Genomic DNA, 15,849 nt, shown 5'->3' with positions numbered 1-15,849 from the left:
TCCCATTTGAACGTTCTTGGATGTCCAGAGAAAAAAATAGATTTCTGGTTCCCTTGAGTAATGTCATACTTTTGAAAGCAATGTTGTAACATTGGAAATAGACTAGGTCGCAAAACAAAATTGCAAAAGTCTGTAAGTCAAGAAATACATGACATTATCTTTATGGTATCCTGGTAATAACTACAATCCATTTGCAGACTGTAGAGAAGAAAGTTATTGTAAGACTAAAGTCAGTGTCTAGTGTTTGGATTTAGATAACAGTGTAAATTGCAGAGAACAGAGATTTGGCCTGCCATAACATTAATCTGTTGAGAGATCCTGATGACATGTATGTCTGTAATGTTTATGCATGTTAATTTTTTTAAAAATAAATAAACAAAGGGTTTTATATATTGTCAAAGCACAATTGAATAGTAACAATTTTTTTTTTTGCAGGATGAGTAAAAGCACGTTATAATTCAGATGGATGTATGGATGAATGTATCTCTTTCTAATTGAAATCAAACAGTATAATATAGGTGACCACTAAAAACAATGACAATTGTTTTTATTTCATTTCATGTTGTGTCCAACTATCATTCATGTGAGGTTAATCAAAATGTATTGGTCAGCATATAGGCAATATGATCCCATGTGAAATCAAACTGTAATCAAGTGTTCCAAGTGTGTCAAAACAAACGTATGGTGTGTCTTTTTCATTTTCCTCCAAGATAACACCAGTCAATAGAAGTACAGCTCAGGAACAGCTCTAACTGTACTTGCATTCAGCCTCACTGACTTTAAACGGTTTCTCCTTATTTTCCTTATTTATTTTTCCTTCATTTGCCATAAATCCTGCTCACAGCATGATAACATTGGCTGAGGGCCAGATGTCCCCGAATGGGAACAAACTCTAGAGAAATCTTCACAAGTGTCCTGTAATCTAGTGTCTGTACCGTAAATTCTTACTCAGGCAAATTATCACTCATTGTGTGTCTTCAGCAAAACATCTGGGTGCATCCCATCTTCATCAGCTCAATCTCTTACAAGGAACTGGGATCCATTCAAACCACAGTGTTATATTCAGCACTATAACATTAGCAATGAATAATACAAAGCTGACTGCCAAGGAGAGTAAAGACTCAAGTTATTGCGACATGCTGCTTTTCATTACAGTCAAGATGATTGCTGAAACTTAAGCAGAGCATGACCCTTATTTTGCAGGGTTCCCATGGTAACCCAAATCTGTGTACAGTTTACCTGAAAAACCCCATTTTGTCAGCATTTTTCTTCTCTGAGGGAACCACGAATGTAAGCCCTTACGTATATGTATTGCATTATACTTACCGTAACTAGTGTAATGCAGACACTGTTTAGCTCAGTAGGTAGAGCATCAGACTCCCAACCTCCGTCTTGTGGGTTCGAGCCCCTGGAAAGGTAAAAGCAACTTGGCAGAAGTCATTATGTACACGTTTAGGGAAAAAACTTTCTAATTCCTTAAAATAAACTTTATCATAACAGTCATAATGATTGTGTAAATATCTAGATGAATAGATTTAAGGTTTTACACATAAATTATGAACTGGGGGCTAAAGCTATCATAAAGGAACACCATACTGTTGTTAGGGTTTATAAACTATCTTGATTATGTTGGGATGTAGACTAGAATGATGAACTTTGTTTGAACATTTTACCTTTCCTTGACTCTGAAAAGTTTAACCATTCAGTTGTTGAAACTTTCCAAATGGTGTGGAAACATCCTTGCTCAGTTAGTCATCTAAAATGCTCCACTAGGTTTTATTTCCACGACCTCGTAAAACAATAAACTGGGACCCTCTGCACTGATTAATCAGTTGCTGAGGTGATCACCAAACATGCCAAATGTCACCCCCACCCTACTTCTTCTCAATAAATATGCTCTTGTAAGAGACTAACGGCAGAGTCTGTTCGAACATTGCTGTACCTACAGTAACGGACTGGCTCTCCACTTGCAAGTGCTTAAAGGGCATACTGTCTGTTAGGGATGTTCTGACTCTAACTTATTTTGCAAGAACCACACGGGAGACAGTATGCCCTTTGAACACTTGCAAGTGGAGAGTTTGTTTGTTACTGTAGATACAGCAATGTTCAAACAAAGTCTGCCGTTGGATTCATGCAAGAGAGTATTTATTGAGAGAAGAAGAAGGGTGGGGGTGAGAGTGGCCAAGGTGGGGGTGACATTTGACATGTGTGGTGGTCACCTCAGCAAATGGTTAACCACTTCAGAGGGTCCCAGTTTATTGTTTTACGAGGTCGTGGAAATAAAACCTAGCGGAGCATTCCAGATGACTAACTAAACAACACACCATTTGGAAAGTGTCAACAACTGAATGGTTAAACTTTTCAGAGTCAAGGAAAGGTAAAAGGTTCAAACAAAGTTCATCATTCTAGTCTACATCCCAACAAAATCATACGATCAAGATAGTTTATAAACCCTAACACTGTCTCTTGTGTGGTTCTTGCAAAATAAGTTAGAGTCAGAACATCTCTAACAACTGTGGTAGATAATAAATTGAACGTGGTACCCGTGGGTTAAGTTGAGCAATATGGGCAGGGGTCAGTTGACCAAGTGCCATCCATCCATCCATCCATCCATCCATCCATCCATCCATCCATCCATCCATCCATCCATCCATCCATCCATCCATCCATCCATCCATCCATCCATCCATCCATCCATCCATCCATCCATCCATCCATCCATCCATCCATCCATCCATCCATCCATCCATTTTCTATACCGCTTGTTCCCAAGCGGATGTGCATCCCAGCAGTCATCGAGCAGTAGGCGGGGGACACCCTGAACCGGTTGTCAGCCAATCAGGGCACACAGAAGAACCGACGAAGAACCAACCGCACTCGCACTCACACCTAGGGGCAATTTGGAGCGCTCAATCGGCCTACCAAGCATGTTTTTGGGATGTGGGAGGAAACCGGAGTGCCCGGAGAAAACCAACGTGGGCACGGGGAGAGTATGCAAACTCCACACAGGGAGGACCGGAGATGGTATCGAACCCGCACCCTCTTAACTGTGAGGCGGACGTGGTAACCAGCCAAATCCATCCAATTCATTCTGTATTTCTGCTGAACAGCAACTCCAGGTGTGTATCGCTCCAATAAAAGACGGTATGATACATATTTTGAGACCATATTTTCCGGACTATAAGTTTTTCCGGAGTATAAATCGCACTAGCACTAAAATGCATAATAAATAACAAAAAGACATATACAAGTCGCACTGGAGTATAAGTTGCATTTCTGGGGGAAATTTATTTTATAAAATCCAACACCTAAGAACAGACATCTTGAAAGGCAATTTAAAATAAAAATAAAATAGAGGCAACAACAGGTTGAACGGTATGCTAACGTTACATGACACATAAACAACAAACTGAGAATGTGCCTGGTATGTTAATATATTATATTATTCAGATAACATTAACGCTATTCAGATAACGATAGCATAAATAACATGCTAACAAGTTTACCAAACCATCCGTGTCACTCCAAATCCCCAAATCCAAATGAAATTTCATCCTTGGTGTCACTTTTAAACAACTTCGACGGTGACCCCAAGTACGTCCGGGCCTTTTTGACAAACTGCCGTGTCTTTTTCGACCTTCAGCCCGTCACGTTCACCAAAGAACCAGCTAAGGTGGGCTTTGTACTCACTCACCTTACGGGCGAGGCGTGGCTATGGGGAACGGCAGAATAGGAGCGTCAAGGACCCACCTGCTCGTCGTTCAACGCTTTTGCAGCTGAAATCTTACGTGTGTTTGACTTGGGCTAAGCCTCGGAAGACGCCTCTGAGAAACTCATCACGCTGCACCAAGGCAGCAGATCCGTCGCCCAGTACTCTATCAAATTCCAGACGGTGGCGCGTCGGAGCGACTGGAACACCCTGGCTCTCGTCGGCACCTTCCTCCACGGACCCGCGGATTACATCAAGGATGAGATGGTTTCCTACGAGCGCCACCAGACCCTTGAAGATGCCATGAACCCGGTTGCACGGGTAGATCGGAGGATCCGGTCAAGACAGTGCGAGAAGTTGAAGTCGACTCCGCCCCCCCCGCTGCCGTGACACCAGCCCGACACCTCGGGTGTCCTGGGAAGCCCCTGTTGTCCCGTCTCACCTGTCGTCCGCCCAGGATCCCGTCCAAGTCAGTCAGCGCACCATGAACACTCCTCCCACCCAGCCCAGCTGGCCAGAGCCGATGGAGATTGGACGCACCTCGCTCTCACCAGAGGAGCGTCATAGATTCCTCAGAGCTAGGCTATGCCTATACTGCGGGGGTGAGGGCCACTGGGTGGCCTGTTGCTGGAAGAGTGCCAAAAGCATCCGCCTAGCAGGGATCCGTTTGGGAACGGTTTGCTTGCCCCCTGTTGCAAGTCCCTGCCCCAGACCCGCTCTTCACCTCCAGCCCGTGCCCTTGCCTCTCGGCCCGCCGCTTCTCCAACCCATAGGCTGTAGCCGCAGGCCCGGTCTCGTCATCAGCCAAAGCCTCCGGTTCAGTCTCCTCCTCGGCTGCTGTTGCCAGGTCCGCAGCCTGGTTCCACTTCGACAGGCAAGGCGTTGCAACCTGACCGGCATCCCATTTGAAGTCGTCCAGAAGAGAGACATTTGGTTCTAGTACCGGCCCCCAGGTCAGCATCTCTCGATGCCACAGCTGAGGAGGGGCAGTGGTGCCACCTGTGATGTTCTTCTGATGACTTAGACTTATCGGACTGTTATTGACGAGCGTCTGAGGTTAAACCTCGTGTTCCAGCTCGGAGTTCTGTTTTTGGGACGTCGGGAGCCGTTCCTTGGGGGGGGGGGGGGGGGGGGTCTGTCACGTTCCTGTGTCACCTGACTTCCAGCCAAGCCCCAATCAAGTGATTACCAGCACCTGCTCCAGCTCGTTAGGTCCCCTCTACTTAAACTCTGTGTATTCTGCCAGTGGTTGTCAGTTGTCTGCTTACCCTGCACGTGACAACACTGCTCTTTGTGCCCTGAACAATTCCTGTTGCCGACCATGCTTGTGTTCTGACCCGACACGTTCTGATCGCCGCCTGCCTTGACCACCTGCCTGCCTCCGATTACGACTACGCGCTGCGCTCTGCTGCTCAGTCACGCCAGCCAGCCCGCGAGTCCAGCGTTCCACTTCCCCTTTCCCTCCTTTTCAATAAAGGTTCATGCTGCATTTGGTCGCCCTGTCTCTGTTCCTGACATATAAGGCAGTTTGAGATGGTAGGATGGTTTTTTGTTGAAAGTTGTTCATCTCACAATCATGGTAGAAGCGTTCACGTCGCGATCCTCGTCAATAATAATTGCTATTAATACTGGCTATTGATACTTGTGTTCTGACCCGACACGTTCTGATCGCCCTGTCTCTGTTCCTGACATATAAGGCAGTTTGAGATGGTAGGATTTTTTTTGTTGAAAGTTGTTCATCTCACAATCATGGTAGAAGCGTTCACGTCGCGATCCTCGTCAATAATAATTGCTATTGATACTTGCTATTGATACTTGTGTTCTGACCCGACACGTTCTGATCGCCGCCTGCCTTGACCAGCTGCCTGCCTCCGATTACGACTATGCGCTGCGCTCTGCTGCTCAGTCACGCCAGCCAGCCCGCGAGTCCAGCGTTCCACTTCCCTCTCCCTCCTTTTCAATAAAGGTTCATGCTGCATTTGGTCGCCCTGTCTCTGTTCCTGACATATAAGGCAGTTTGAGATGGTAGGATGGTTTTTTGTTGAAAGTTGTTCATCTCACAATCATGGTAGAAGCGTTCACGTCGCGATCCTCGTCAATAATAATTGCTATTAATACTTGCTATTGATACTTGCTATTACTTGTGAATTCTACCAAACACTTTGAAGCCAAGCTGAAAGACAAGCGATTGTCCAAAAGCTCAATGAATGCTAGTAGCCCATCAGTCCTGAGCATGAAGAGAGGTCAGTACCTGCCTCCAAGGCCAGCATTGACCATCATATCTCTAAACATAGAAGGACTATTTGCAACTCAAGAAGAACTTGTTGGAAAACTCTGCAGAGAGCATCAGTGTGACATTCTCTGCCTACAAGAAACCCACCGTGGACCCAAACACATCCGGCCTCGTGTGGAAGGAATAACCACCCTCATAGAAAGACCACATGAGAAACATGTAAGCATCATGCTAGCAAAAAATGGGACAATCATCGAATCAACATCAAAAAGCGATGAAAATGACAGTGAAGTCCTAACTACTGAGCTAAGAGGAATTACCATCACCTCAGTATACAAACCACCTCCTATACCTTTTGCCATGCCAGAAATACCATCATCTGGAAAACCAAAGATTGTGATTGGAGACTTCAACAGTCACAGTACACAATGGAGATACGCCAATGAAGATGGAGATGCAGTGGAAACATGGGCTGAAAGCAACCATCTTAATCTGATCCACGATGCCAAACAGCCAAAGTCCTTCAATAGTGGGCGTTGGAAAGCAAGCTATAACCCTGATATCATCTTTGGCAGTCATAACATCAGTAGACTGAGCAAGAAGCTAGTACCGGAGCCACTCCCAAAAACCCAACACCTTCCCATTGGCATTACAGTCAATGCTGCAATCACCCCAGCCACAGTTCCATTCAGAAGAAGATTCAACTTTGGGAAAGCAAACTGGCCTGGTTTCCAAGAAGACCTGGAAAGAAAGATTGCTCATCTCCCGACGGAGAGACAGTTGGCCCCAGTTGTTGAACCACCCATCATCCCCCAACAAGCTGGATTCCGACCTGACAAATCTACAAGAAGCCAACTTCTGAATCTCACTCAACATATTGAAGATGGGTTTCAGAAAGGACAGGTAACAGGAGCCATCTTTGTTGATCTTTCTGCCGCATATGACACTGTGAACCACCACATTCTCCTAAAGAAGATCCTTGAGTTGACACAAGACCTGTCATTCTCAGTCCTCATTGGAGCCCTATGTGACCCTGAACAATAAACAGAGTCACTGGCGACGACAAAAGAACCCCAAGGTACTGTGCTGGCTCCACTGCTATATAACATCTACACTAATGATGTTCCTGATTTTGTTATCCTCAACATGGACAGCAGCTATTTTATCAGCCAACTCTCAGAGGTCTGAATTAATGCTTTCTGGCAGGCCATAGTAAACAAAAATCTTTCCTTTGAGTACTTTGGCTACAGTTGTTATCGCCTTCTCTACTTTTTGCAAGCTAACCAGGCTAACATTTGCTATGTATGATAAGGATCATTTCAACCTTTATTTGGGATTGGTAGGCCAGCCTCATGAATGTTGGGGCCGGAACCGGCAAAAAGGCAGCAACTGCCATCCCTACCCCCTCTACAGTGGGGCCAACTTAGGTCGTTACCGCACCGGGAATGTAGTTATTTTTATTTGGTTATGTAATTTCACACTTGAAGGTTGGACAGACATTCTAGAAATTCTAAATATTTGTCTGTAAGGAATAAAAAGATTTCTGTATTATGTTCTACTTTAGGTGACATAATCTTTTTTGCCCACTGAAATAAGTCAAAGTATTTATGTAGCGATACAACTCTTCAAGTTGTATGTAGTGTTTTGCTAAAAATTTATTTGTATTGATGACAAAGTTAAGCAGGAGATGAACTTGATGTACTTCCTGATGTCTTGGATTGGCTCATTGTTTACAGCTCTCGACATGCATTCAATTCTGTAACGCTGGTCATTTTGACTTTGTGCCTCACTCAATGTAAAGAAAGGCCAACTTAAAGTTTTAGGAGTTCCCATGGACTGGAAACATTAACCCTTTATGCCCATTAGCCATGTAAGTGTGCTCTGAATAGATGGAAAGGCCCCCATTTGGGGTGGAGAGGTGGCATGGCTGTGCATCAGAGTCCGCTGTACTTTCAGCCAAGGCCACACTCTGCAAGGCAGATAATGTGATTTCCGGACAAGAGCTCTCGTCACACTTTTCTGCAGCAGAGACCTACTGTGAATGATTCCCTCAATACTTAACCAAATATAACATTCAATAGAGCTTCTCAATTAAGGATGCAATGAGTATAGTCCATAGATCGCCAGAGTGATTAGACAGGAAGACACTGCAAAAGAATGCAACTTCACTTCCTTCAAACATAATGAAGAAAACCCAATTAGACAAGTATTGTTGGCCAAGTTAATCTCTTGATTCTTACAATACACTTGGTGTCATCGGGGGCATTTGTGAGCAAAGCTTCTCCAAATGAGTTACTCTGCCCCTTCTACCCCCACCCCTTGTAGGGTAGTCTTTTCATGCCAAACTTTATATATTGTTTAATCTGTGTAAATCCTTTTATTCAAACACACACACAAAAAACCCCAATGAGATAGAGATATAAAAAAATACAAACTAAAAGTTAGAAATGTTGTTTATTCTTAATTGATTTGACCTCTATATATTCAGGTAAAACAATGGAGGACAACATTTTGTTTGCAACACTAATCTGGTTTCAGATGGCACAGCAAATCGAAGCAAAAATAATCATGATCCATTTATGTTTTGCAAAACAACCCAAGGTTGGGTCAAATTGACCGAACTTCCTGGGTCGGTCCAGTTTTTAATCGCGCCTTTTAAAGGTCTAACATATGTATGCCATAATCCTATGTAGCCGACCGTACTGGTAGTCAGCCTCTCGTTTTTTTTCTTTGCAAATGCTGATATGCTAGTATGTGTAATTATTTTTATTATTTCATGCGACTAGAAATTTTAAGTGGACTTTGATCATTTATAAGGTGGCACGGTGGCGCACTGGTTAGCAGGTCTGCATCACATGTGCCTTTCAGTTTGCCTTGTAATCATGGCAACAGCTAGTGGCGAAAAAGAGGGGTGGACAGCTAGAAAATTTCATCTTCCTCAATTGCTTTTCTTTTTGGTGGGTGTCAAATCCCTGGTTTGTAATAAATTTTGGAAGAAATAAAAGAAATTTTCCGCTCTTTCCCTGTGACTATTATAGCCGACAACGACAAGGCTTGATCAATGGCAAATGATACTATGTTCACGGGGCTTTCCAACCAATATGTCCACTGGCAATGCATTGTGGGTAATCCAAAGCAGTCAGGCACCTCTATCCATCCATTATTCATGACTTCTTTCCTAACAGTAAAATATACTGCTCAAAAAAATTGAAGGAACACATCAGATTTCAATGGTGAAAAAAAAAAGTTGGATATCTATACTGATATGGACAGTTTAATGTCTCAGGAACAAAAGGATGCCACATCTTTTGATGGAAATAGAAGTTTTAAGCCTACAGAGGGCTCAGTATATAGACACCCCAAAAATCAAAGTGAAAAAATGATGTGGCAGGCTTGTCTATTTTGCCTAAATTCAATTTCTGCAATTCAAAACTCTTTTCAATATCTTGTGTAGCGCCCACATGCTTGTATGCATGCTTGACAACGTCGCGGCATGCTCCTAATGAGACGACGGATGGTGTCTTGTGGGATGTCCTCCCAGATCTGTCTAAGGGCATCAGTGAGCTCCTGCAAAGTCTAACTAGCAACCTGGCGGCGTCTAATGGACCAAAACATTATGTCCCAAAGGTGTTCTATCGGGTTTAGATCAGGTGATCGTGAGGGCCATTCAATTGTGTCAATTCCTTCATCCTCCAGATACTTTCTGCATACTCTTGCCACATGAGGCCGGGACTGTTGTGGATCAGGAGGAACCCAGGACCTACTGCACCAGCGTAGGGTCTGACCATGGGTACAAGGATTTCATCCCGATACCTAATGGCAGTCAGACTGCCGTTCTCTAGCCTGTAGAGGTCTGTTCGTCCCTCCATGAAAATGCCTCCCCAGACCGTCACTGACCCACCACCGAACCGGTCATGCTGAATGATGTTGCAGGCAGCATAGCGCTCTCCTTGGCTTCTCCAGACCCTTTCATGTCTATCACAGGTGCTCAGGGTAAACCTGCTCTCATCTGTGAAAAGCACAGGGCGGACTTGGCAATTCTGGTGTTCTATGGCAAATGCCAATCGAGCTCCACGGTGCTGAGTAGTGAGCATAGGGCACACTACAGGACGTCGAGCCCTGAGGCCACCCTCGTGAAGTCTGTTTCTGACTGTTTGGGCAAAAACATTCACACCAGTAGCCTACTGAAGGTCATTCTGTAGGGCTCGGGCAGTGCTCAACCTGTTCCTCCTTGCACAAAGCAGCGGATATCGGTCCTGCTGATGGGATGAGGACCGTCTACGGCCCTGTGCAGCTCTCCTAGAGTAACTGCTTGTCTCCTGGAATCTACTCCATGCTCTGGAGATTGTACTGAGAGACACATCCAATCTTCTTGCAACAGCACGCATGGATGTGTCATCCTGGAGGAGTTGGACAATCTGCGCAACTTCAGCAGGGGTTAAGAAATCGCCTCATGCTTCCAGTCGTGATAATGACTCTTGCTAAAGCCAATACTTGTGGAAAAACAGTTAAAAAAGACCAAGAGGGAGGAGCTTGAAATGGCCTCCACCTGCAAAACTAGTCCTGTTGTTGCCCCTCTAATGTACCTGTTGTTAATTCCATCAACACCAATGCAGCTGAAAGTAATTAACAACCCCCTCTGCCACGTGCCTGACCAAAACCTTATCAGAAAAGTGTAATTGAATTCATGCCATACCCTGATAAAAACTGTTCCTTTAATTTTTTTGAGCAGTGTATATTATATGTGCCTGAGTGAAACTACCAGAGTAATATGCTAGTTTCAATAAATTATGTTTTCCAGGCTATGCTTACCAACACTGCTGGTCGTCCTCCATCACCGGAATCATGTTTCACCTCTTATTTTCCAGTCGCTAACCTTGCTATAAAATGGACCTTCACTTGACTTTTGAGCTCCATATCAAATACTTCTGCAAAACCTCCTTTCATTTCAGAAACATGGCAAAACTCTGGCTCCCCAACAAATACATTCAGTAGCTGCAGTATATACAAAGCAGCACTGCCAGGATCCTGATGGGAATGCGGAAGTGCCACCACATCACACCCATTCGTAAATCCCTCCACTGGCTTCCTGTTCAACAAAGGAAAGAATTTAAAGGCTCTGCTGCCCTACCAGTGCCTCAATGGCACTGCCTCCTATACCTCAGGAAACTCTTAGCCCCCATTTTCTCACACCCCACCTCGACCCTGCACTGGCCAACCATCTCCAGCCTCTGAGGACTAAAATTTGAACAATGAACAACCACGCCTCCTGCTCCACCGCTGCGCTTTCTGCTCCACCGCTTCCAGTCTGCGGAATGTTCTCCTGCACCGCACCATCTAAGGGCACCACAGAATGTGGATGGTTTTTGTTTTTGAAGGCTCGAGAACACACCTTTATAGAAAAATTATTTAATCAGTTTCTAGTTTTATCTTTTTTTAATGTATTGTAGCACTTTGAGATCATGAGGATGATGTAAATGTCTTTATAATTCACATATTTATACACTTTGTTATTATTTTTATTTCTCAAGCTAAATCCATGATTCTCAGATTACCTTACTGCAATATCAAAATTGAAACCAAATCACACATATTTCTTTTCTGTAATAATGGGTGTCTAGACTCATCTCTGAGAAAAAAAAAGCTAGTATTTTGTTCCAGCTTTGAACGGTATGTTTTCACAGTACAGCTGGTATGAAGTTGCTTGGCAAAACATAATTTTTAAATGGATGGCTGAATCTGTTTTCACCAGCAGTCATGCCTCACTTGAGCGTGCGTTTGTGATGAGATGTCAAATATACTCTCATTCATGTTTTTTGGAAGACATGGGTGTTGTAGCATATATATTATATACTATTTATGTGTATATAGTATATCTATATCTATCTATCTATCTATCTATCTGTCCGTCCGTCCGTCCGTCCGTCCGTCCCTCCCTCCCTCCCTCCCTCCCTCCCTCCCTCCCTCTCTCTCTCTCTCTCTCTCTCTCTCTCTCTCTCTCTCTATCTATCTATCTATCTATCTATCTATCTATCTATCTATCTATCTATCTATCTATCTATCTATCTATCTATCTATCTATCTATCTATCTATACATGCATACATGCATACATACATACATACATACATACATACCGTAATTTTCGAACAATAAGTCGCTTTTTTTGTCATAGTTTGGGGGGGGGGGGCGATTTATACTCAGGAGCGACTTATATGTGATTTTTTTTCACAGATTTTCAAAATTCAAAAATCTGCGATGTAGTGAAACCGTGATAAACGAACCGCGATGTAGCAAGGGATTACTGTCATTTGAACTGCAAGTGACGTCATCTGTGCCGTGCGATGGTTGTTTACATAAAGGGCAAAGGATTCGATCACGGGATGACGAAGATGACGAAGGGCCCCACGTACTACCGGCATCATTAGCGGCTTTGTTTGTAAGTGACACGGAGGACAAAGAGTTTGAATGATTTAATGATTTGGAGTGACACAGAAGGTTTGAAAAACTATTATGGCTTTTACGCACGCCCGGTCCTTCTCGACGGGAGCTCTCTTTCACCTCCGTGGATGGAGGTCGGTGGCTGGCACTCGGCCGGGTGGCTGTCCGGGGACGGTGGATGGGGCTTGGACATGGCTTTTATGCACGCCCGGTCATACTTGAACTCTTATTTTGTTAAATAAAGAGCCGTTTACCAAACCCACGTCTTTCCTGGTCCTTTGTTAACGCTACAATATAGTTATATACTAGATCTCTGCAGCGCACGCGCGGCGTTGTTGACATAACAAGGAGTTTGCCTTCCGACCCAATCGGTCCTCTGAGGATGCCATCTGCTCTGCCCTCCACTCTGCCCTCACCCACCTGGAGAACAGGGACTCGTATGTGAGATTGCTGTTTGTGGACTTCAGTTCTGCATTCAACACCATTGTTCCACAGCGTCTCATTTGCAAGCTCGACAAGCTGGGCCTCAGTACCTCCCTTTGCAACTGGCTACTGGACTTCCTCTGTCAGAGGCCTCAAGTAGTCCGTGTGGGCGACAATGTCTCCGGCAGCGTCACGCTGAGCACGGGGGCCCCTCAAGGCTGCGTGCTCAGTCCGCTGCTCTTCACCCTGCTGACGCATGACTGCACTACGACCTACAGCTGCAACCGCGTGCTGAAATATGCCGACGACACGACTGTGGTGGGTCTGATCACCGGTGGCGACGAGACTCACTACAGATCGGAGGTCGACCTTTTGGCCGCATGGTGCAGGGACAACAACCTTCTGCTGAACGTCAACAAGACCAAGGAGATAAAGGGAAATGTGCTTTCAGCAGTTAGCAAACATATTTTTCAAGGTTGTGTTAAACATATAATCATATCAATATAATATCTAGTATTGGAGTGCTTGTGTGGATTGGTGGGGGTGAGGAATGTGCAGGCACACTGCATGAACTTGTTTTCTTCTAAGAGTTATGGAACAGGTCCAGGAAGGGAGTACGAGACGGTACGGAACGAAGGGAGTACAGGACGATAACACCTCGAGGTTGGTGAGGAGCGAGAACAAAGAACAATACCACGTCCAGGTGGTTGGGCTTCGAGAGGAAAATCCCCAACTCCTGACCACAGTGATGACACCTCGACGGGGAGGAGATGACCATCGACCAATCATCACACAATATTTTGCATGCTTTAATATTCATATTGTGTTTCTTTAAAACTGGGCAACCCGGAAGAATGTGTCGTCTTTTGGTGGTCACAGAAACGCACGAGTTTTAGTGTGAGGGACCCGGGACCCAGGCCTGTATTAGTGCGCTTTGTTAGGAATAAACATTTGGTAAATTTGGTCTGATTGATCTACTGGTCTTCTCTTTGACAGAACGGACTCGCAAAATTGTTAGGTGCGCCAGTGTGTGGATTAGGACATAGAAACTTGTGTTAAGTGTTGATCATAATTTGGAGTCAGATCAATAGCTAAAATCCGTATCCTAACAATTTCTTGGTGACCCCGACGTGATGTCAAGAGAAGGGTAATTGACAACTCGTGGTCTGTATCCAGGACACCGGACAGCGTCTGGGACGCTGTCTCTCGGTCGGCGAACCGTTTGGAATAAGGTGCACAACGTTGAGCTGGTACAACGTCTCCTCAACCCTGAGCTCATCACTGATAAGGTAAGCAGAATGCCTGTTACTAAAAGTCGAAATTCTGCAAATTGAAAGAGGAAATTTAAGAGGAGACTGTTGTTCAGATCAAATAAAGTGTGCAAAAGATACATACGGCGAATAAGTTTGGAACTTACGTGTGTGACGTGTACGGTAAAGTCAGGGACTTACGCGTATTACGAATAGGTCCGGGACCTAGCCTAGTCGTGGCGGACAAGGGTACGTTGACGAGCGTATTCAGATAGCCAGGTTTTTTTTTAGATCCTGGGAGCTGTGAGGCTCTCCCGAAAACATCCGGTGGTAACAGTTCCTTCTGTGAGAGATCAGACCGCTAAAACATCCAAAATGCCCCAAATTGATAGGAGTGTGTGTGAGATAGTGTGTGTGATGAGAGGAGTGCGTGTGCTGAGAGGAATGAATGGAGTGAGATAGTGTGTGTGATGAGAGGTGTGTGTGCGCTGAGAGGAATGAATGGAGTGAGATTGAAAGAATGTATGCAATGTGGTAGCGTAAATTGTGAGTGGCATTGACAGAAAGAAAGTGGCAAAGGAGCGTGTGAGACGAAAGTCTTCGCGAAATTGGAAGCTGACAAATTGTTTCAGAGTTTTTCAACAATTTGGGACCTGGAGTCCCCATTGGCGGAGCTCCTGAAGCGAGCCAAAAGAGACGTTTTGCCCCCGTGGTTGAGCGACGACGATCCAACATATATTGATGCTATAGGAGTGCCCCGAGGTGTACCAGATGAGTATAAACTCGTTAATCAAGTGGCCTCGGGATTCGAAAGTATCTTCCTATGGATCACCCCCAATAAAAATGTAGACCGTATTAATTACGTTCATTACAATGTCCAACGACTTGGTAATTATACAGCTGAATCATTTGCCGCAGTTCATGAACAATTGGCCGCAACGTCATTAATGGCGTTCCAAAATAGAATTGCGTTGGACATGCTATTGGCTAAGGAACATGGTGTGTGTGGAATGTTTGGTGATGCATGTTGTACTTTCATCCCAAACAACACGGCACCAGGGGGACGACTGACCAAGGCGTTGGAAGGACTAAGGACACTGAATAAAAAGATGAAAGACCATTCAGGTGTACACACCGATATTTGGTTTGATTGGATGAAAACGTTTGGAAACTGGAAAGGGCTCATCATGTCTGTGCTTGTTGCTGTGGCTATTTTTACTACAATTATGATGTTATGCGGTTGTTGTTGTGTTCCATGTATTAGATCACTCACTGTCCGGTTGATCGAGAAAACCGTTGGCCCGTTGCCACCGATGGGCCAATATACCCTGGTGGCTCAACATGAGCCGCGGGAGGAAGGAAGGACCGATAGCGCACTGGTAGATATTTGCTAGAGTCGCGGGTGATGACCTCATAAATGAGGTCATGAGAGGGAATAAAGGGAAATGTGCTTTCAGCAGTTAGCAAACATATTTTTCAAGGTTGTGTTAAACATATAATCATATCAATATAATATCTAGTATTGGAGTGCTTGTGTGGATTGGTGGGGGTGAGGAATGTGCAGGCACACTGCATGAACTTGTTTTCTTCTAAGAGTTATGGAACAGGTCCAGGAAGGGAGTACGAGACGGTACGGAACGAAGGGAGTACAGGACGATAACACCTCGAGGTTGGTGAGGAGCGAGAACAAAGAACAATACCACGTCCAGGTGGTTGGGCTTCGAGAGGAAAATCCCCAACTCCTGACCACAGTGATGACACCTCGACGGGGAGGAGATGACCATCGACTTGACT

This window comes from Syngnathus leptorhynchus, chromosome 7 (assembly GCF_054491065.1).
Source record: "Syngnathus leptorhynchus isolate UIUO chromosome 7, UIUO_Slep, whole genome shotgun sequence".
Lineage (NCBI taxonomy): Eukaryota > Metazoa > Chordata > Actinopteri > Syngnathiformes > Syngnathidae > Syngnathus > Syngnathus leptorhynchus.
This window is presented reverse-complemented; position numbering follows the sequence as displayed.